The sequence below is a fragment of the Zalophus californianus genome, chromosome 1 (genome assembly GCF_009762305.2).
Source record: "Zalophus californianus isolate mZalCal1 chromosome 1, mZalCal1.pri.v2, whole genome shotgun sequence".
NCBI classification, from domain to species: domain Eukaryota; kingdom Metazoa; phylum Chordata; class Mammalia; order Carnivora; family Otariidae; genus Zalophus; species Zalophus californianus.
The window spans coordinates 132,840,705-132,864,048 of record NC_045595.1 but is presented as its reverse complement, the minus strand read 5'-3'; the positions used below and the strand labels follow the sequence as shown (position 1 = coordinate 132,864,048).

Genomic DNA, 23,344 nt, shown 5'->3' with positions numbered 1-23,344 from the left:
ATATGTCGAAATAAATTTGTATTTCAGAAAATAATCCAGGGCAAACAACAATTAATAAAATATGTCACATAGAAAGATATAAAACAAAATATTCACTAGAAGAAAATCATGACTGTCACTCACTTTTTGCCCAATGGTGGCAATCCTTCTAATCAATCATTTTTCTACATTACTACATAAAATTAGCTAAAAGGTTTATTGAAGCTCAAAAGATTTTTTTGGTCACACCAAAATACCCAGGTGCTCTATTGCTTAGCAGTGACTTAAGCTCTCTTAGCTCTTTCACTGGCTGAGTTGGATATTGGACATATATTTTCCTCACTGACCTCTGACCCTTTAAGCTGATTCTGGACATGCACATTTGTCCACTTACCTGCCTGGGGCCCTCTGCACAGACAACTTATGCTTGGTCTTCAAGTGAGTGAGTCTCCCCTCTCCCTCCCGGCCTTTGGCTCTGCAGCAGGGAAGGACCACTCTGGGGAAGTCCGGATCACCGTCACAGCCTCCTCCCAACACTACACCCAGATTCAAATGTTGCTGAAACATTTTAAAACAGAGGGCAAGACCTCTGAGGTTTGGCTGGTTTGTGAACAATCGGGGGCTCCCATCCAGGCTAATAAGCTTGGTATGTTAGAACATAAAACTAATGAGACCAAGATCACAGATTTTTCCTAAACAAGTCAGTCAGCTCTGACTTTGCCTAAGGGACCAAAAATTTTTTTAAGTTTCCCTATATCTTCTCTTTGACTTCAATCTGAGGTAAATTTGCATTGAGAGATAAAATGTCCCTTTAAGAGCCAGGTGACTAGAGAAAAATGGGTGGATTTTTTTTACTTTGAGATCTTCTAATCATCAAACCATATGAATCTATTACTTATTCCTCAAAAAAATCCATTTTAAAAAATAAAAAATAAAAGTGAACATGCTCATCTCTTTGCTAGTGTTAGAACTTGGAACCTAGATGACCAGGAGTTCCAATATGATTCCTTGGTCACCATTGGCTCTGCCTCCCACCCTCTCTCTTTCTTCCCTCCTTTCCTGCTCCCCTCCCCCCAGCCTCCCTGATTCCTTTCACCCATGTGTCTGCTGCTTTCCATAATATGATAAGTCCCTACTGCCTAGAAGAGTTGTTTTGCATTTGAATTGCACGTTTTTCTTCCTAAATGCTTATTAATCTTCTTAAATCATTTTACAGATCCAGACAATCTATACCTTTAATCCTGGCCAGATGTCTTATAAATAGACCTCTTTGGCCACAAAGCTAGCAGTGTAAGAATATAGAAACAGGGCAGCACAAATCATGAGATACCAATTGTTCACTTAGTTAACAAACATATACCAGCCTCTCCCCTGGGCATGACCATGAAGTTGAGGGACCCTCTGTTTGATATCCATAGGTTATGTTTAAATCCTCCCCTTTAACATGGATTCATTAATTCCACAAAGATTGAAGGTCCACTTTTGTGGCTAGCACTGGGCTGACACTAGAGATACAAAGTCAAACAAGACATGGTCCATGTCAGAGTCAGGTTGTTTGGGGGAACTGGTAGACTGGTTACATCCCTGGGTACCCATTTGCCTGAGGAGATGTGCATACACAATGTGTTTTTCTCTGAAAGAGAGAGTAGTAGTAACTACCAAGGACTGGAGAGGAAAAATGGGGGAAGACTGGCAAGGACATGAAAAGTCAGCTTGATTACAGTCCATTACCCCACCCTACCCCATCCCCCCAACACACAGGCACTGGTTGAGATCCATCATGATGAGGTGAATTTTGGAGTGAGAATTTGAAGAACATTTCTCATGAGAGTCACTCATTGGAACACTCGAGGCACAGGCAGGGCACCTGTGGGGCCCAGGGAACAAAGTGCTCAGAGAGCTGGGGAGAACGTGGTTCCTCCCCGAAACACTGCCCCAGACTCTCTGCCTCTGTGGAACTCTAAAATCTCATCGGAGGAGCCCTTTGCCAATGAAGCCTATTGTCACAGGGACCTGCAGCTGGGCCAAGGACAAGTGACATGACAGGTTGCCAGACTAGGAAAATATGCATGAACAGGTTCCCATTCTGCAAACTGGAAGATATTGAGGGGAGCTGGAGTCCTGCAGTCATCAAAGGGGTCATCACAATTTGGTCCATAATCTTAATAAGTCTTCATTTATACTCAAAGGTGGACCGAGTTTGGGTCCATTTGGGTGAGATATAAATTGTGCTCAAAGCTTCCTCCATGGAGTTTCACCCTTTGACCCTGTATCTGTCCCTAGCATTACCGGACTTTTTTTAAAATAGCCAAAATGTGATCTACTCAAATATAATCTCCTCGAGGACAAGCATTCTATCTCATTTCTCTCCAGATCCATAGTTCCCACTATAAAGCCTGTGTTCAAGTGCTGAATTGTCTTAAACAATATCCAGGAGCATCAACTCCATGGGAAAATACTACAGATTTACACCTAAAAGTTAACACCAGCCATTTTTCATATTCCAAAGGATAACCTGTTTCTTAGTTTGGTTACATGTCTATTAATTGACTTTTATTAGTAAAAATTATGAAAATAAGCCCAGATCACAGGATTTTTAAAGCTAATGGGAATATTGACATACACAAAGACCATACAGTAGTAAAGAACAGAGTGAGAAAAAGTCTGCTATAGGAATGAAAGCAACAAAGGGTCCTGTCCTAAATGTAAAGATTCCCCCATTAGTAAGTACTACACCCATCACCGCCATCCTGCCTTTACCACCAGCCTTTGCCTAGACCAGAGGATCACAGATGGGTAATTTGCCTTCATCTTAGCCAATTCTCTCATCTTACAGTGTCCAAATGTCTTCAGCTTTAAACTCTAGAGCTCTGAAACTTTATAAGTCTGTACGTTAAAAGATTGATTTCTATAAAGGTCTTGCAGCATCTGTGTGAAAGGAACTGTCTTAGTCATCTCAGGCTGCTGTTACAGAAATGGGGTGGCTTATAAACAAGTTTTTTTTTTTTTTCTCATAGTTTAAGAGGCTGGAAGTCCAAGATCAAGGTGCCGACACGGTGAGTTCCAGGGTAGACCCTCTTCCACATTGCAGACAGCTGACTTCTCATTGTGTCCCCACACGGCAGAAGAGAGACACGGCTCTCTGGGGTGGCTTTGTAAAGGGCACTAATACCATTCATGGGTGTTTGACCCTCATGATCTAATCAGCTCCCAAAGGCCCCACCTTCCAATACCATCGCATTGGGTGTTAGGATTTCAACATATGAACTTAGGGGGGACACAAACATTCACTCCATTGCAGGAACTATGTAAATAAAAAGATTCCTAAAAGCTTGTGAGAGTCATACCTGAACAAAATCTTTCAGGTTTCAAAATAACATGATTCCCATAGTACTATGTAGCAGCAGAACTGCAGAATCACAACGGTATGAACATTTTAAATGTTAGGAGATATTGTGGGGAGGTCTCCAAAAAGGTTGTAACGATTTACACAACTGAAAGCAAGCTCTTATTTTATCTGACCTGTCCTATATGGGGAAATAAGAGAACACAACATTAAGTTAGTAGCTAGCAGACAAAATCAAAAGTATCAAAGTTATAAACACAAACATCTCTCCTCTTTGTCCGTCCCCATCCTCACAGCCAGAGACACCCGTGTGTCCAGCAAGCATGACCAATGCCCCAGATGGCTTTCTACATAAACAGTAGAAGGACAGTGGAGAATGTGGACATTTAGACTTACTAAAAGCAATTGTTGGGAGTAAGACCTTAGAGATAAACCAAAAACCATGACAATTTTGCTGTCTACTTTATAAAAATACCCATATGCCCCAAAATAAATGAATAAAGGAGGTCACTGAAGCCGAGCTTGTGATACCCCAAAATCACCTACAGGTTTTTCACTCAGGGACTGATTAAATACATTCTTAGCAATGTTCTGCAGCCATCAAAAGGATAGTAGTGTCCAAGAAAGATGTCTCTGATAGATTGTTAAGGAAAGCAAGTGACAGGACAATCTAAAGAGGGTGACCCATTTGGTTGTAAGTATGACTGTGTGTGTTTGTGTGTGCACATGCCTAGCATGACACACACAAAATTACTACCAGAGGTTTCACCCCTCCTCCTTGAGGAGAGTAGCAGGAATGGAGTGGAACATTGGCATGGAGGGGCTTTTCCTTTACCCTTTACCTCCATATATTTATGTAAGCTTTTGTATATTTGTATAAATCTTTCATGACAAGTAGGTACTGCTTCTGTAATTATTCAATAAAGTGCCATTAGAGGAGTCTCTAAGACACCTCATATACACGGAAAGAAGTTGTGGGTACCAAGGATGCTCCCGTTTTCCCTAGGGACATAGGCCAGAGATTTCTACAAGTGCCGTCAGGTCAGCATCACAGTGCTTGGTGATTAAAACATGCTTCTGAGCCGCCATTGACCATATAATCTAGCTCTCAATGGGATTCAAATATATCACAGCTTGACTCAATTCCATTTTATAGGATATAATTTCACCCCAAGCCAGGAATCCAGGCCCCCTAGGTAACAGATCTCTATTGGGCATCTGCCTCTGAGAAGCTGTGCCATGAGGCAGATGGAATTAATGCACTGGAATTAGTGGGAGATGAGAAAGTATTTTTTCAAGCATATATTGATTTTGAATGACAAAATACCTCCCTCTCGAAAATCATCTAAACCATAGCATTGTACACAGTGGAAATTCTCTCTCTTTACAATGTTCATTCAGAAAACTCGAGCTGAAAGCCTGGCCAAGGCCTGCAGAAGTCTGTCCATGTCTCCAGAAATGTGACACCTGCTTACCATGGCTCCAAATGCACAACCAGCAGTGGTCAACTACTAAGGAACCTGACACAGCACCATAAACCACTGGTGTAGTGTGTTCGCAGGCAATACGAATCCACTAGTCTTTACTCTCAATTTTGAAATCCAGAAAGGCTCTGAAATGGAAACTTTTTTTATAACTCATTTGCCCCCAAAATGAACCAGACCTGAATTCAAATGGTAGAAAGCCTGATCCCAACTGATAGAAGCTATTTATAGTCTTTATGTCACATATTGTAAATATTGAGTATGTTTAAAAATATTAGGGGGCGCCTGGGTGGCTCAGTTGGTTAAGCGAGTGCCTTCGGCTCAGGTCATGAACCTGGAGTCCTGGGATCGAGTCCCACATCAGGTTCCTTGCTCAGCGGGGAGTCTGCTTCTCCCTCTGACCCTCCCCCCTCTCATGTGCTCTCTCTCTCAAATAAATAAATAAAATCTTAAAATAAATAAAATAAATAAAAATAAAAATAAAAATATTAGTATATCCATATAATGACGTAGTCATCATCCTGACTCCCAGGAGACATTTTATTCATTCAGAATATTCCATATACTATCTTTCTAAAAAAAATTTTTTTTAAAGAACATGCCTTTAAAAATATATCTGGCCCTAAGAGTTTCAAATAAGGAATGAGGACCTATATACGCTCTGATCAGTGAAACTTTGAAAGAAATGAGATTGAAGCTCTCTCCAATAATTAAGAGTAATATAGCTCTTGAAACACACACACACACACACACACACACACACACAGAAACTTGTTGAGACCTAATAGATCATAGCCTCATTATCCAGAGAAATAAAATGAGTTACTAGGAATAAAAAGAAACAAGTAGAAATATGCCATATCAAAACAGCTGGTAATAGGAAATAACTTTACTGCTTTGGTATTGGGAGATAGTGCCCTACATTTGCTAAATGATGTAACACAGAGAATATTCTATTTATGGTATAGGAAATCAATATGATTGCCTCAAAGGAAACCTTTTCTGATCCTTCTAAAACAATATGATCTTACATTTTATCTTTGGAAAAAATTTTAAGGAGTCAGTAACAAAGATCACTGTCGTGATTCTGTAGGTACACAATCAAGCCAAACTGTAAAAACTACTGTGAAAAAGTAGGAAAGACTTGTTCTGTAGATTTAACTCCATGGACCCATTGATTTCAGTCAAGGAAGGGAATGGAAAACCTATGGAAAACATTAGTTTCATCCAGACTTTGAAATAACTTATACAATCACCTTTTTTGTATAAAACTTCTAGAAGAAAACATAAGAGAAAATCTTAGTGATCTTGAGGTAAGCAAAGATTTCTTAGGTACAACACCCAAAGCATCATCCATAATAGAAAAGACTAACAAATGTAGACTCATCCAAATTAAATATTTCTTCAAAAATCACCACTAAGGAAATGAAAAGACAAGGCATAGATTAAGAAAAAAATATTTATAAATCATGTATCTATATATAAATCATATGTATAAATATATATATATGGTTTGAATTCAGAATATATAAAGAACTCTTGCAATAGTAAAAGGCAAACAGGCCAAAATGAACACAAGATTTGATGAAACACTTTGCCATAGAATATACATGAATGGCTAATAAACACATGAAAAGGTGCCCAAAATCATCATTAATAGGAAAATGCACATTCAAGTGACAATGAGATAGCACCACCAGACCAGTAGAACTACAATAAAAATGACTGGCAATACAAAGTGTTAGCGAGGATGTGAACAAACTGGAAACTTCACACATCGCTTGTAGGAATATAAAATGAAATGATCGCTTTAGAAAATAATTTGGCCTTTTTTTAAAAAAAGTTAAACATACACTTCATCATAAGACCCAGGAATTCCACTCCTACGTATTTACCCATGAGAAATAAAAATATATGTCCACGCAAAAACTTGTACCCAAATGTTCATAGTATCGTTCTGCGTCATAGGCAAAAACTGAAAATAGCCCCGAGCTGGAAACAATCCCAGTGAATAAATAAAATGTTGATCTCTGTACTACTCAGCAATAATTAATAATTAATGCACCCAACAACATGGCTGAACCTCAAGAAACATGCTGGTAAGGATAAGAAGACACCAAAGACTACATATTGTCGTTCCATTTATATGAAATTTCTAGATAAGGCGAAACTTGAGAGATAAAAATCATTATCAGTGGTTGCCTAGAGCTGGGGTAGGTGTGGTCATTAAAGTCAAAGAGGTACAAAGGGAACTTGGGAGGGTAATGGAAATGCCCTAGAACTTTACGAGTGGATCCATGTATTAGAAATTCCCGGACTGCTAACGTCACCTGCTTTGTTCCTATTTGATGCTCTCGCTTTCAGAAGGCAGATACGCCAAGAATGTATTTTAGGACCTACGGCTTGAGGTGCCCTGAAGTGGTAATAAATTACCGAGTGGCTGTGACTGAGTTGGTACATAAATATCATTCTGGGCTCACTGCAGCATTGTTTGCTATAGAAGAGCTAGAAATAACCTAATGTTTATCAACAGAGCAATGGTTAAACGAGATAAAACTCATCCATATTATGAAAGACCAGGCAGATGCTGCTGTAAAAAAAAGAATGAAAAGATCCCCAAGATATTCTATTAAGGGGGGAAAAAAAAGCAAAGTCATAGGACAATAATAAACGGGATAATGTATATCTGATACACACACACACACACACACATGCACATAGACAGTAAACTACATAAAGCTTCCCTCTGGGGAAGACTGAGACGATGAGGGCAGAAGAGGACTATTTTTTTAATATGTTCTTCTGTAACATTCTAAATTTTTTCACAAAAACCGTACTCCACTTTTACGGTTTAAAAACTGTTTAAATGCTTTTGCTGGCCCTTGACTAAGTATCACTTCTCAGCAATACCTGCTGCTGGGGAAGCCATGTTTTCCTTAAAAGGAGAAAAGAGTGAATTACTTTGAATCGTGTTAGGAAAACAACATATAATAGAATTCTCTATCAGCCAGCAGTTTGATATACTGTTAGCTTAATAGTATAATGATTACAATAGTCTTGATGCACATAGTTTTCTACAATGACAGCCCTATGATGTAATGTCGCCACCCCTATTTTGGATGCTCAAGAGGTCAAGACACTTGCCGAAGACCACCCAGGTAGGCAAAGTAGGAGTGAGGCCTATAACTTAAAATCGTGTTTTTATTCAGCGGCCTGCCTCATCAAGGATGATGATCTACATAATGGTGACCCTGAGGCACTACAGGATCCTAAAGGACTTATGAATCATCAAAGAAAGGTTTAATTATATTTAGTGTAGTTTGGGTTTTACCCATACTTTATTGTGTTATAATCCCTGGAAAAGTATTCAGCCACATAAAGCACACACCATCACCCTTGTTCAGAATAGTTGATTAACCCAAATGCCTCTGGCAAGACTGAAACATGGAGAATGTATTCCAAGTTGATTCCCTTCATGATTTAAGCTTCAACTTTCCTCTGAAAGAGAAGATACCTCTCTGCCCTACCTCCCCTCCAACTTTACCTCAGAAAGCCTTCAGCCTAAACTTCCCACAGTGGGAGGGCAGAGGATCAGAAGGAGGCACTCTGAGCCACCACCAGCAGAGGCCTCAGGGTGCTACGGCCTAGAGGCTCCCCTCCCAGCTCCCCTCCTACAACTGGGCTCTGGTGACAATCTCCTGGCCACCACACCCTCACTCTAGCTGGGCATTCCCACAGCCTATAAATAGGAACACTCACAATGAAAAGGAAGTGGGTGAGTAAATGAAAGCATGTCTGAGGTCAGGCTGAAGCCCTGTAGCCATATTGCTTTGAGGAGCAAATGTGGGCCTTCGAACTTGGAAGCAGGCGTCTTCATGGCAAGGCCAGACTACCCCAACAAGAGACTGTAATTTGGGGGTTGATCTGCTCAGCTAACACAGGTTAAAACAGACCTGGGATTTAAATGTGGCAACAAGAGATAAAGCTCTAAGACTGGGGATCAAGTAGCCCATGCTGAAAATAAAGAGGCAGAAGTGTATATAATAAGAGCCCATTTTGCAACCAGACAAACAGGTAGCCCACCTTGGACTCCAGCTGGAGGATTTGAAAGAAGCTATTTTATAGGTGAAGAAGTAGAGGGGCAGAGAACCCTTAATCATTCAACTTCCTCTATAAAATCAAGATAGGGAGAATACATACCTATGTTTATGGTATGATTAAAGGTAACCTACATAAAGTCCCTAGTACCATTCCCAGCACATAGTGGCCCTTACTAAAAGGTAACATTACTATCAAAGTCTTATTCTGGTTCTGCCACAAAAATGAGGAAAAAAAAGTAGATGATTCTTCAGGATCCCTCTAGGTCTAACACTCTGTGATTCTGTGATTGCAATTAGCAAGCCGGCAGCATAACTTGATTATCATGACAAGCCCACAGGACTCCATAGGTAAGGAATTCATTTCGGCGATTTATCCTGGGACCATCTCCAGGTCTCCGAGACACCACTGTTCCTGAAGCCCACGGAGCGCTAGGGCAGACCCCGGATTGCCTCCTTACTGAATCACCATCCAGGTGTTAGGGCAGGTGGCCACTGCAGAAGTCATTAACGGCAACAATGAAATGAAAGAAGTACAGTTCCTACCCCCTACATTTTTCTTAAAGGTTTTTTTTTTAACCCTCCATTGATAAAAATAACACATGTTCTTTGTGGGGTGGGAAGAGCAAAAAACCAAAGGAGGAAGCTATCCGTTATAATCTCACATGCAGCTGTAAATACCTCGGTTTACTTCAGATCTTTTATCTATACATATTCCTCTTTAGGTAAGTGAACTCATCATTGCATGTCAAACTGCCTATTTTACTTAACATTTTAACAACAACCGGCCCCCCCGGCCAGTGGCCAAGCTTGAAGCTTGTGGCTCTAGGCTCCATGCACCAGCAGATACACATTTTGCTCAGCCAGTCTCCTAAAAGCTTTGAGGGAAAAGAATTCCAGAGAAATCAGTAGTCACCCCTCTTAAATTACTTGAACCCCATGATTTTTCAGAGTCCAAGGTTATTCCCAAGACACAGTTCTCCTTTAGCTCTTAATGACCTCCCTAGGGGAGGGAGGGAGGCATAAGAGGGGAAAAGTCCTTAATTCCTCTCAGACCCCTGGGATTCTGCATCAGAACTTCAGGCAATGGGCATAAAAGGCTCAATGGGTGTTAAGTGGGGATGGGAAGTTATGTCCATGGAGCAGCTGGAACAGAAAAGCAAAGATTCTCCTCCCAGTACCTTCTGTCCACTCCTTCTGAAATGAGTCAGGGCCCTATTTAACAACACTCCCTGGTGGTCCAGGTGACAGGCCATACATACGTACCTCTGAAAGCCTTGACCTCATAAAGGCACACCCCTCAGGCTGGGTGATCACAGGAGAATGTAGTTGGGAGGTTTCTGTGGATTATAAAAAAAAAGAGAGAGAGAGATAAGGGAAAGAAGGAAGGGAGGGAGAGAGGGAGATGGGGAGGGAGGAAGGATTAAACTATCTTAAAGCAGAATATGAAATAAATTAATGTAATTTAAAGTTTAATATTGGCAGTATCTTTGATAAACCTGTGGGTGGAAACCTCAGAAACCTGTTTGGGACTAATCTTTAGTCAGGAATGATATAGTTAGGATGGTGGTTGGGCTATTTTTATTTTAAAAAAATAATAATACCAAAGAATCACCTTTCCTTTCAAATATGACATCTTGGTCCAAACATGAAGTCAAAATTCAAAACTACCCATCTGCCAGGCTCTGATATTTGGTTGCTAAAACTCCAGATGGAGACGCGTAGCCAAGAAGGGGGTGTTGTTGGAATTCAGAGGTTTGCAGTAGGAGGTAGGCTTTTATGCACCTGCCACTTCAAGGGAACTGAAGCGTTGGCAAAGAATCAGTGAGTTCATGTTGCACTGAGAGACAACCTGGATAATTCAAGGAGAAAAACTTCCAGTGCAGGACAGTGTGGCCACCTATGCAGGCTGCCTGGGAACAGACTGTCGAGCCATATACCCGACCCCTTAGATCTCACTCCTTCACTTAGTGCTTACTATATTTGCCCAAAGTGCAATGATGGCATTAAGAGAAAATTATTTTTATTATTTCCCTTTTATTCTCTTTTCTCCAGGGTTAAGAAAAAAATGAGAATCAGACTTCCTAGCATATTAATTCTCTAATGCATGTTGTATTGATCCTCATTTTCCAGTAGGGTCAGTGCAGGGATAAGCCCCTATTTGAAAAGTCTCTTAAACTTGTAATTATTTTTACATCTTCCATTTTATAGCAGTCTTGCATACTAAGATAGAACCAAAAGTAAACTAAGGTAAAGGTTTTCATCTCAGGTAGTAGACTGTGCACTCACATGAATTATTCAAATAGCCACATTGACAAAAACCCATTAACTAACCAGTGTCCTACTACCGCAGATATAGTTTATTCCCTTTAAGGATGTAACTTCATACTAGATACAACTCTTACTCCAAATCTTTAGATTTGCCTTTCAACTTCAATTTTCAATTTGTTGTTGATGGGCCTTTGGTTTCCTTTCTTCTCTGATAGTCCTCCTCAGAGGTGACCATCTTGGAGGAACACGGTAATGAGGTAGCTGTGATGGGGACAGGGGTTTCTGTATGAGTCTCCTCAGTTAGTCGGGGCCCCTCATAGTGACTTCTAGAAAGCTGGGGAAGACACTAAAAAACCCAAAATAAGCACAATGGTTATAATAGGTGGGATATTGAAGGTGCCAAAAAGTGCTAACTGAATCAAGGTACATCTCAGCTTCCAATGTTTCTACCTCCAACTACCTAAATGCTGTCTCTGGTTTTCTATTAAGGTTTCTCTAATCCCCCTCTAATTATCTTCCCAGGAATCCCTTCTTCCTTTGGACCATTAGTGCTCTTACTATTGGTACCATTTTAAAATGTCACTGCCCTGTAATGCTGGTCATTAATGTCCCATCATTTCACATAGGTCTTTCTCCCCCTTTAAAATTAAGAACTTTCTCTTAATTCCAAAAAATCCCCACAGGTCCTCAGAGTAGTGGCTGATAATGGGATGCTTGATACCTACTCAATGCCCCATGAGGGACTACTGACCCACTCCTCACTTCCAATGACCCTGCTTCTCTGTTCTCACCCCTGCCTGTATTTCCTCATCCCTGCCTCCTAATCTCAAGTCCCAACACCTCTCTCCATCCCACATGGAAACATCGTCCTTCCTAATGCCCAACCCTCTCAAGTGGCTGGAACCACAAATGATATTCATTTGTTTGGTTTTTCGGTTTTATTTCGTAATCTTCTCATTCACAAGGCTCGGGTATGGTGTCCGGGTGGGTTCAAATGCTTGTCCTTGGAAATACCGCATCTTTCCAGTGAAAAGCCCCACTGCTGAGTCTAGTCTATCATGTAATACACCTTACTTTGGATGATTTTTCTCTCAGGAATGTGAGTTTCATCAGCAGTGCCCAACCCAGTCTATCAGTTACAACCGTCAAGGTCTGGATCTCAACTGCCAAGAATGTTCAAATTTTTTCCCAGGGTGCTCCTGGGCACCAGGCCAATCAGATGGTGGGATGTCAGTTTTGTCACTTGAGCATTCTATGGCAGTTAGGAGGGTTTCCATCTAGAGCACAGGGAGGAACCTTGGGCGGGGAGGGGCGTACTCCTCAGGCCAAGGAGTTAGAATCTTGGTGCTGACATAGTCCAAACCTTCCAGCCAAGAAATGGAGAAATTCCTGGGAAATTAGGGTAAGGCTTTTCAGTGAGGACTCTGAAACTCATGTTGTCCAGAGCAGCACTTGGAAGAACACTTTTTTAATAAAAAGTTTTGCTTCTTTTAAAAATTTCGGTTTAGTACTAGAAAGCTTTGTTGAAAACGTACGTTGGCCAACTCCCATTAGCATTTTAGCTGCTTTTTAATTTCTGTCCTTGGGAGACAGTGTCAACTCTAACAACATATGTGCATATGTGGTCACCCGCCCCTCACAGGTTGTCTTGAACAGCTTGGTTTCTCTCCCTAAGACCCTGCCTCTCCCCATGGACTGTAAGTTCTAACAATAACCAGTCTCCCATATATTATTGCTGAATAATTCCTTCTTGGTGGCTTTCTAATAACATTTTTAAAAGAATCTGTATTGTTCTGTTTGGCTCTTTTGCGATTCCTAGTATCTCATTACGTCAGGGTAGTCTTTGTTTCCTCAAGGTAAAAAGAAAACAACAACAACAAAAAACAGAATCCCACATATTACTGGCCTTTTTATTTAGCTGTCACAATACCAGCAGTGGGAGAGTCACTATGTGGAGGAAACAATAGTAACATGGATCACTTCACATTAAAAAGTGGTACCTAATTATTGTTTTTAGGGGCAGTTAATGAGTGGTACTTGTAGGTGATTAAACACATTTGGGTTTGGAAGACCAGTGGGGTGAGAAGCAAGCCTCTCTGCTTGGTAACAGTGTGGGGAGAGAGAGACTTTGAATATTGCATCTGCTTCAAGAGTCTCATCCCACCCCACCCACAGTGCCTTCTCATGCGGTTTAACAATGGGCTGGAGATGACTGGGAAGCCACCCAGCCAACATAACCCATTCACAAAGGACATCCTGAGTTTGCTGTGTATCATCACAGATTCCGCTCAGCAGCCACTGAGAACAAAAAAAGCGAGTGTATTTACAGCTGGTGATGCTGAATAGAAGGGCCCTGAAAATGTCAAAGTTCAGGAGTCCCTACTCTACATCAGGTATTGTACCAGATAGCAAGGACACTAAGATAAATAATAACCTTCCCAGCCCTCAGGGAATTCCACCTTGCAGCAAAGATAGACCCATATACACTGCTAGAGATTGAATGTTTGCGTCCTCCAAAATTCATATATTAAATCCCAACCTCTAGTGTGATGGTATTAAGAGGTAGAATATTTGGAAGCTGATGAGGTCGTAAGGGCAGAACCCTTATGAATGGGATTAGTGCCCTTATAAAAGAAGCCCCAGAATTAAGGAGTCCACTTGTTGTGATGAGCCCCTGGGTGATTGATGGAAGTGTTGAATCACTATATTGTACACCTGAAACTAATACAACACTGGATATTAACTAGCAGGAATCAAAATAAAAACTTACAGAAAAAAAGGGGATGACTCAGAGAGCACCCTTCCACCTTATGAGGATACAATGAGAAGTCTGCAACCCTCCCTGGACCATGCTGGCAACCTGATCTTGAACTTCCAGCTCCCAAAACTGTGAGAAATAAATGTTTGCTGTTTATAGGCCACCCAGTCTGTGGTATTTTGTTCTAGCAGCTTAAACAGACTAAAACATCCACCTAACCAAAAAAGCACTATGATGTGTTAAAACAGAAATATGAACAAAGCATTGTGGGAGCACAAAGACGAGAGTGAATAATTCTGGCCAGTTTGGAGACATGGAAGGGCAGGGAGGTAAAGGCTCCGTGGAGGAAGGTTCATTTGAGCTGTACTTTCAAAGAGGAGGAAGTTTGGCAGGTAAAGGCTGGACCCTTTGACAGAAGAAACATAACCAAATAGCAACGAGATGTGAAAGTGTGTAAGTAACAGAGACCAACTTGGCAAAGCACTTTCAACCCAACGTGCCCAACAGCAATGCGTTCAGTGCTTTCTCGAAGATGTCCCTTTCTTTAATGGTTTCAGTTGTTATAAAATTAACACATGTTAAACATCTTTCCCTGATTCAGCCAGGGCTTAAAAATCAAGTTTGTACTGTATCAAAACTGCCTGTTCCCCAACTCTACTTCCTAAGTCTTTTGCTCAAACCATGAACACCAATTTAAAGAGCAATTTTGGCAAACGTGAATAAGGTGAAGAGAAAGCACTTCCCGAAACAAGTGATGTTTTCTCATTGGAATCCACTATTTAGCAGATCCCCTCAGCCGCTGTTTCATTTATTCCATCTGCACGATCCTAAGCACTGAGGTGAAAAAGATGAATTCGATATGGTCTTTCCCTTCTAGGAGCCCATCAATCAGTGAACAAAAATAAAATGGCTGAAAAGTAAGACACGGGTTTACTTTGACGATACTGAGGGGCCAGCGCTGGTTAATGGCGATGTTTTTACTGGCCTGGGGCAAAATAAGCAAACCTCAACTTTATCCTTCATCCTCTCACCTCATCCTTTGCAATTGCTGCATGCCCTCTTACTGCATAAGCCTGAAATTTGAGGGTGACACTTACTAGAGAGTGTGTCTTAATTTTCATAAAAGTAAATGTATTTTTTTTTTTTTTTTTACATTGACATGTCACTCCCTTGGTGATACAGTAGTAGATAGTAGTTAGGTTACTTAAATGCCTTTTACTCATATGTCAATTCTATACTGGTCCCAAAAAGATATTTTACCAGTTCTTTAAGTACAAAAAATAGGAAAAGTATGAGAACTTTCAGTCTATACCGTGCCAAACAAAACGTTTTGCTGATTATTTTGGAATGTGTTTGCTAATTGTTTTTGGAAATATTTAAATTCAACCATGAAAGTAGATCCTTGTTGAATGCAGATATGATAGCCTAGGAATTAATTATTATCAGGTTAGAAAGAAAAAGTGCAAACCAAGATTTTAAACACTGAGTATAGTACCTGCAAAAAAGAAAAACAAAGCAAATTATAAAACACTATGTTTAGGGACACCTGGATGGCTCAGTCATTAAGCGTCTGCTTTCAGCTCAGGTCATGATCCCAGGGTCCTGGGATCGAGTCCCACAAAGGGCTCCTTGCTCAGAAGGGAGCCAGCTTCTCCCTCTGCCTGCTACTCCCCCTACTTGTGCTCTCTCTCTCTCTCTGACAAATAAATAAAAATAAAATCTTTAAAACACTATGTTTAGATATGTCTAATATGTATTTTTCATGTAATATTCTACACACATATATATGGAGGAAAAGAATTGGATGGAGAATATATATATCCCAAGAGGTAGAATTATGGAAAAGTTTTTTTTCTTTTTACTTACCTGCATTTTATAATTTTTCTATGGTGAAACTATATTGCTCTTAAAATTATTTATTTTAAAAGAAAAAGAAGTATGTGTTGATTTTTTAAGAAGGCAGTATAAAATATCAAGATTTTTTTTAATTAAAATTTTAACTGACAAATTTCTCTTTCAAGTCTCTGTGCTAAGCAAATAGAACCAAGATTAAAACTTGTTGAAAGACATGGTCAAGGGATGCTTGGGTGGCTCAGTCGTTAAGCGTCTGCCTCCGGCTCAGGTCATGATCCCAGGGTCCTGGGATCAAGTCCCACATCAGATTCCTTGCTCCGCGGGGAGCCTGCTTCTCCCTCTGCCTGCCATTCCCTTGCTTGTGTTCTCTCTCTGACAGATAAATAAATAAAATCTTAGAAAGAAAGAAAGAAAGAAAGAAAGAAAGAAAGAAAGAAAGAAAGAAAGAAAAAGAAAAAAGAAAGAAACATGTGGTCAACATGGATTTAGTGAACACCAACTATGTGCCAGGTACTGCATGGGGCATGGGGATTCCAACAGTGCACAAGGCCAGTCTGTGGGAAGCTCAACATCAGTGATCCCTTAGCTCCAACAGGAGGACCTAGAGAGACCAGCCTTTTTTTTTAACCCCCTTAAAAGCCATCTCCCTCCCCGCAGGTAAGCCTACTGCTCAGGATCCCCAGGGTGGAAGGCAAAAACCTCCAGTTTAAAAAATACTCAGGTGACAAAACGGGAGCATTTAACTCTTGCTTAACTTGTATTGACTTTTTTTTTTTTTAAGTAGAAATATCCAGGGGTACCTGGGTGGCTCAGTCAGTTAAGTGGTGGGCTCTCAGTTTTAGCTCAGGTCATAATCCTAAGGTCCTGGGATCCAGCCCCACATGGGGCTCCATGCCCAGAGGGCAGTCTACTTCAGAATTCTTGCTCTTCCTCTGCCCCTCCCCCCAAAACAAGTCAATCTTCAAAAAAATAATTAAAAAAAAACAGAAGTAAAAAAAATCATTAGGAAGTGCACACTGCCGACTAGACAGATGACATCACCTCTTTGTTTCTACCTTCTCCAGCTTAGCTTCACAGTGGGCAGCCATACATGCAAAACTTTCTCCCCATGCTTAACCTAAGGGGGCGTGTGAGCAGATCCAAATGTACTGGCTCCAAACAGATTTATTTTCCGTACTAAGGAGAATTTATAGAGAAGCAACCATGCTGTTGTAACGGACAAATATAATAAACATATTTTATGATTTCTATCCTAAAGCTTTATGAACAAACCGTAGTTAGAATGTATGCGTTTGGGTATATGTAGGGGTGTGTGTGTGTGTTTGATTTGCACACTAATGTAATAAAAGAAATACAGAGTTTAAGCTTTTCAGACCGGTTCAGTTGACTAGCTTGAAAAGTTTAAACTCTTCTTGCAAAACTTGTATCAAGAGGAATATCACTGAGTTAACTCCTACTCTTTAAAATCAACTAACTACTAAATGCAATGTGCTATCCTGGATTTGAATCTGAGACAGAAAAAGGATGTTAGTGGGAAAAACAGTCTGGAGCTGAGTTACCAGGAATATACCAACATTGATTTCTTCATTATGTCAAATGTACGTGGTGAGTTAAGATGTTAATATTAGAGGAAACTGAGTGAATAGTATATGAAAGCCCTCTGTTCTATCTTTGCAACTTCTGTGCAAATCTGACATGATTCCGAAATTAAAATTGTATTACAAACTAACCAAAAATAAATAAATAAAAGTTACCCAGGTGATTCTAAAGTTGTCAGCTTGGAACTAACCTCAGAGTACCACTAGTGAGGCGGTTTGTTGCCATTTCTTTACAATCCTGAAAAACTGTAAATTAAGTAATGGTTCAATAATAAGAAAAAGTTTTAATGATGTCAGGATAGTTCATATAATAATATTTACACAGACATTCAAAGTCCTATTTTCAATTACTCTTTAAAGTCTGGGGGAATTCTCATAATGAAATGATACTTGGAAAAAAAACAAGAAAGTTTTTTATTCATTATATTCCTTTATTCATTCATTTATATTACATAAAATATATACAGAGAGGGGGAAAAAATAAAAGATTGGAAGAAAATTGGCCAAAACAAGAACACCAATATCTATTATCTTATAGTGACATTTTTATTTTCTATCTTCTATTTTTAACTTCTCTGAGTTTTTCTGAGTTCTCTATAAAATGTGTATTGCTCTAATAATCACAAAAAAAAGAAAAATCACCTCTTGAAATAACCACCAGCCAGGAATTATCATTCTTTCTGAATCACCAAACACAAAAAACAGAAGACTGTGGCGGCAGAAATACAGGCCTCTGTCTCCATTGTGGGCCTAGAATATCCACAGTCCCTTGGCTTCTGGGAGGCAGGATGTCATGAAATAAGTTTGATGATCCTCATTTTACAGATGAAGAGATAAAGGCTCAGAAAGCTCCATTCGCTTGTTAATCAAAAAATTCTTACAAAGCCCATTAGCCAGGCATTCAAGTGTGACCAGGTCTCAGCCTCTCCCCACCGGAATCCCAAGGACCAGGGATTCGTCATTCAGGAATTCGCCACAGCTAGAAAGTGGCAGAGCCAGACTGTGAATCCAGGTCCTTCTGGCTTCAAATTCAGACTCGTTTTTGCGGGAGCACTGTTCTTCCCAGCTACGTGTGCAAGGTAGACTAGACAACCTCCGGTCTAGCACAGGGGGAGCCCCCCAGGCAGGCAGAGAAGGATGCAGCCACACTGTTGAGGTTCTCTCATCTTCAGCTTATCTTTGCAATCCCTCCATGCCATCACTGCACGTTTACAAATCAAGAGTGACAGTGGATCTCCACCTCTCATTAGAGAGTAGAGGAGAGCTTAGGAGCAAAAACAATAGGATTGCGTCATCACGTCACTCCAGTTTCAGAAACTTTTCAAGCATTCCCCCACTGCCTACTGACATGGTCATTCAAGGCCCTGCATGACGGGTGCCAGGTTTCCTTCCTCTCTACCCTTCCCGCCATGCCCTTGCTCTCGCTGCGCGCCTTGCACTTCAACCCGTCCACTTACTGGGCTACACGTCTGTGTTGGCTCCATGGCTTTGGGCAGCTGACTTAATAGTAGGCTCCATTTCCACATGTATATAAGGAGAATAATATTATTTCATCAGAATCTATTAAGAGATAAATAAAATGCTTGCCAGTGAGCACTTAGTAAAGCCCCAAATTAAAGTGATCTGTGATGTTAAATCTATTGCTACTATTATGGTTGTTATTATTGTGAATCCTTTGGTTTTTTTATTTTCTCCTCCCATATCTTTAGTTGTACTTTGTTCCTTTCCGAATTGCCTTTTATCTTCTTCCTCTTCTTCCTCCTCGTAACTTCAATCTAACCATTCAAATTCCAGATCCTTCCTGAAAGTCCTACGGCAGTCCTAGCCCACAGCAAACATTCCCTTCTCTGAACCTTTTTTGTACTGATAGCAATTCCATTTGGTACTGATAATTGCAGAATAAACTAGTAGTTAAATGTTCAGGCTCTGGTGCCAAAATACCTGAATTCAATTCTCTGCTCTACTATTTACTAGCTACAGGCAAACTACCTCGCCCAGAGTTGGTGTCCCACCTCATCAGGCTGTCCTGGAGAAACACCATCAGACTCATTCCTACTACCCCCACCTGCATCTGCTGGATATTGTGGCTGGGCTGTCTGAGTCTAGTCCCCGAGCCCTGCTGTAGGTCACAAGGTATTTTAGGGATTGCATTGCCCAGATATATTAGGGATAGTTAGATATTCAGAGCCTGGGAATCCCCAATCAAAAACAGCCACAAGGCCTTTGAAATCTTGTAGTCAAACGTCAATCACAAACTTGCAGTGCAAGGTCCTAAATCGAAAACTGTTATGTTATAATAAAACAGCCTCAGTCTGCAGTACAACAAAGGCCTACAGGCTTTAATTACATTAGAGGACAGTCTTGACCAAAGAAAGCAAAATTAATTTAAAAATGATTTCTGTCTGAAAAAGCCTTGGTCTCATATGGGAGTCATTCGTATCCCCTGCTAAGACATATATGTTTATGTCTTGCCTAAAGGTCCATGCACATAGTAAATATACAATATATGCTAGTAATTGATTTATCAATTAAAAGATGAGTTTTATTGGAAAAGGATAGCAAAATCGACATCTTTAATCCAATAATTGTATTTGTTTAGAAATTTCAGCTAAGAATACATTCACACTTATGAGGGGGGGAATTGAAAGTTTCACTATAATAGAAAAAAGACAGCCTCAACATGCATCAACAAAGGAATGAGTAAATGAGTTATGGTAACTCCACACCAAACAGCCATTTAAAAAATGCAGACACTCAAATACACACTGCCTTGGAAAACTCTCCAAGACATATTTTTTTAAATTTATTTATTTGACAGAGAAAGACACAGCAAGAGAGGGAACACAAGCAGGGGGAGTGGGAAAGGGAGAAGCAGGCTTCCCGCTGAGCAGGGCGCCCGAAACGGGGCTCGATCCCAGGACCCTGGGATCATGACCTGAGCCAAAGGCAGACGCGTAACAACTGAGCCACCCAGACGCCCCTTCCAAGACATAGTTTAAAGTTAAAAAAAAAAAAAGCAAATTTCAAAAAAAGTGGGCTTATTTCTTTTTATGTTTATTTTTTAAACCTCCAAATAAGTTACATTTGTATGTAAAAGTGGTGAAAGGAAATTCAAAAGATACAGAGCGCACTTCTGACTGTAGTCACTTAACCTCTAAGAGGGGAAGGACAGTGCATGACTGTGCCTGGCAGGGGAGGGCTGGAAGGGGTCGGGATAGAAGTATTCCTCGACTCTTTTACAGTAATACTGTATTTGTGTATTACCTATATCATAAAAAAGACAAAACCAGACTGTCAAAGGGGAGATCAAAAATTTAAATTTTGTTAGAAGTAATTGTTCTAGAAATGATGCAGGCAAAAAAATATTTGCCAAAGTCTGGCCACCAGATCAAAGAAACTGATTATTTCAAATCTCTTATTCGCCTCTCTCTTTCCTCCCCAGCAAACCCCCGCCCCGTGTGTGTGCGTGTGTGTGTGTGTGTGTGTGTGTGTGTGTGTGTGTGTGTGTGGTTTAAAGGTTGCTTTCCTTCAGGTCATTATGTTTACACTGCCACTTCACTCTGCCTTATCTGAGAGTAAATTCCTTTGCTAATGTGTTTTTAAAAATTAGAAAGTTTCCTTACTTAAAAGGCACCAATCAACGGGACTGACTTTGTTAACAAATGTGCTGAGCAAAATCTGATTTGGGTGGGATGGCAGGCCCAGGAAGTGAAAAATTAGCATCACATGGCATTTCAGAACACGACAGTAGTCACTGAACAGATTTTCCTTCATCTTTCCAAAGGAGAGCCTTTCAGGACGGAAGTTGCCTAATTGTCTCAGGACACCCAGGTGAAGCCAGGCTACGTTCCCCTGTACTCCTTTTCCTTGTTCCCTTGAACACTCACCTGCCCACACCTCAGCAGTTTACCAGCAGCACCTTAGAGAGCGAGCCCCCCGGGGGCTGTTTCTCTGAGTCAGCATGCCACATCATGCTCTGAGACCCTAAAGAGGCTTTGCAGTATCATAACTTTCAGACAGACAAGCTGCTAAGGTAAACAGGAGGCGAGAGCCACACCGGGCCACACACCTAAAAGACACCTACATTTCAACCATGAACACACGTCAGATGGTTGAAGATGGACAGAAATAAATAGTCCCGGGCCATCAGAAGTCCCACTCCCATTCCTAAACGGGTTTCTCTCCTTTTCCGCTTCCTCAAAAACACTAGTAATCAGACATCAACAGTCTCAGAGATCTCAAAAATTCAGGGGCCACAGCAAAATTCCCAGACTAGGAATAGTGCAGGACATCCAGGAGGAAATACGCCACCAACCAAAAAACATCCAGTTGGTTCACAGAATCGCGAATGATAAAGATCAGGAAATGTGTTCCAGATACCAAGAGACAGTAACACTTTCAGAAGGATGTTTGAGCCGTTTTTGGTAGAGGTTAGTTTTACAAAGCATTTTCATCTGTCAGATAAGTTCTAAACATTGAAATAGGAGTTTGAGTCCAAAATTCAGGAAGAGGTTAGTGATATACACAATGGAGATATGTGGCTATGTCTCTCCAGTGCAAGAGAAGATTGGCAATTATCTAGATAAATCAGGTTTGAAAATCTGAGTGAGGCAGCCTTACTGATTAACAGACTTCTAACTCTAGACCTGCTTTTAAATCTGTGTCTTGGATTAGATTGCTCAGTGAGAGATTATTTGCTCCATTGTGTACTGTCTGAAATAAACAGGAGCACAGAGGAGACAGAGTGTATTTTGCTTTTCCTCTCTTGGGAATTTTTTCAGAGCAAAGAGAAGTCAGATTTGGGGGACTGGTTGGCATCTGCTCTCCCCTCACTCCCAAATGGAAATCTCTATACGGTCCCTCTTGACAAAATTTGGGGCCAACTCTCTGAACGTTCTTTCTGTGACAAATGCTAAGAGAACACGCTGGCCTTTTTCTGTAACAATTCCTACACTAAACCTCCCTTTTAAGTGTAAGATCTGGAATGAAACCGGGAATGTGAATCTGAGAACATTGGGCTATTAGATTTCCATTTCGGTCTGTTTCTGGCTTGATTTGATTAAAGTCCACTCAGCCTATACATGCAATGTCTTACTTTCTCATTCTTCCACCACAGTTTAATCCTTAATTTCCTCTACTGCTGGAATGCTTCATGCTGAATGACTGGATTAAACTCTAGCACTTGGGGATGTACCTACGTCAGCGTGGTGGTCCCCGTCTCCTTTAATTGATGGATGTATCGATATTAAATGTTGCCTCGTCCTTACTTTCTTTAGTTAATACAAGCTATTTTCAAAGGAGACAGAATTTTGCAGAGGAGGGGCTTATCCCTTTCTCAGGGAGGGGCATGTTGGCAGCACGGCACTTACACTCACCTTTTTTCCTCTTCGGTTCAAAACAAACATTGCATTTATTCTTTGTCTCCAGCTTTCATGGACTTTTTGTCTTTTCTCTCCTTTAGATCTGTGCATGTTCACAACACCTGTCTCTCTGGGAAGCACATATCCCGTTTCTTCAGCTCACCAGAAGTAGACATATATATTATTTCCCTGAGGGTTAGAGAAAGCTATCAGAACTTGGCAACATATAAAGTAAATACCCACTAATTGCAATACATTCATTTAAATCAGGTCTTTATCCTCCTTAGGCATTGTAGTAGGTGGCTTCCTTTGAAGTCTTGTTGAATTTGTCCAAAATTACCTTGCCTGAGGCAGACGGCTGTTTGGAACATTTGTTCTGAACCAATCCCCAAAGCAGTAAATCTTAGCATTGGTAACGGCTCACATGCCACAAAGAGGAAATGTCCTGGGTAGGGCATGGATCCAGGCTTAGATCCCCCATTATACACAAAGAAAAGAAAGAGAAAGGGAGAGATAACTGCACAACTCTCAGGGATATAATGCTATTGTACAACTCTGATGATGTTATAAACCACAAACCCTGTACATTATTGAAAC

General features: G+C 40.6%; 1 long non-coding RNA gene across 3 annotated transcripts in view; it reads right to left on the bottom strand.

Moving 5' to 3' along the window:
- Positions 1-12,333, bottom strand: part of LOC118357320 — a 62,459-nt gene extending 50,126 nt beyond the window's left edge. The window contains exons 1-4 of one of the 3 annotated variants that reach the window (XR_004820275.1): positions 12,252-12,333; positions 11,312-11,523; positions 10,522-10,708; positions 10,173-10,246 (exon numbers count right to left, since the gene is read on the bottom strand). This is a non-coding gene — a long non-coding RNA (uncharacterized LOC118357320). The remainder of the gene's footprint in view (positions 1-10,172; positions 10,247-10,521; positions 10,709-11,311; positions 11,524-12,251) is intronic. The other 2 variants (XR_004820273.1, XR_004820274.1) reach the window with 2 other exon arrangements.
- Positions 12,334-23,344: the final 11,011 nt, after the last annotated feature.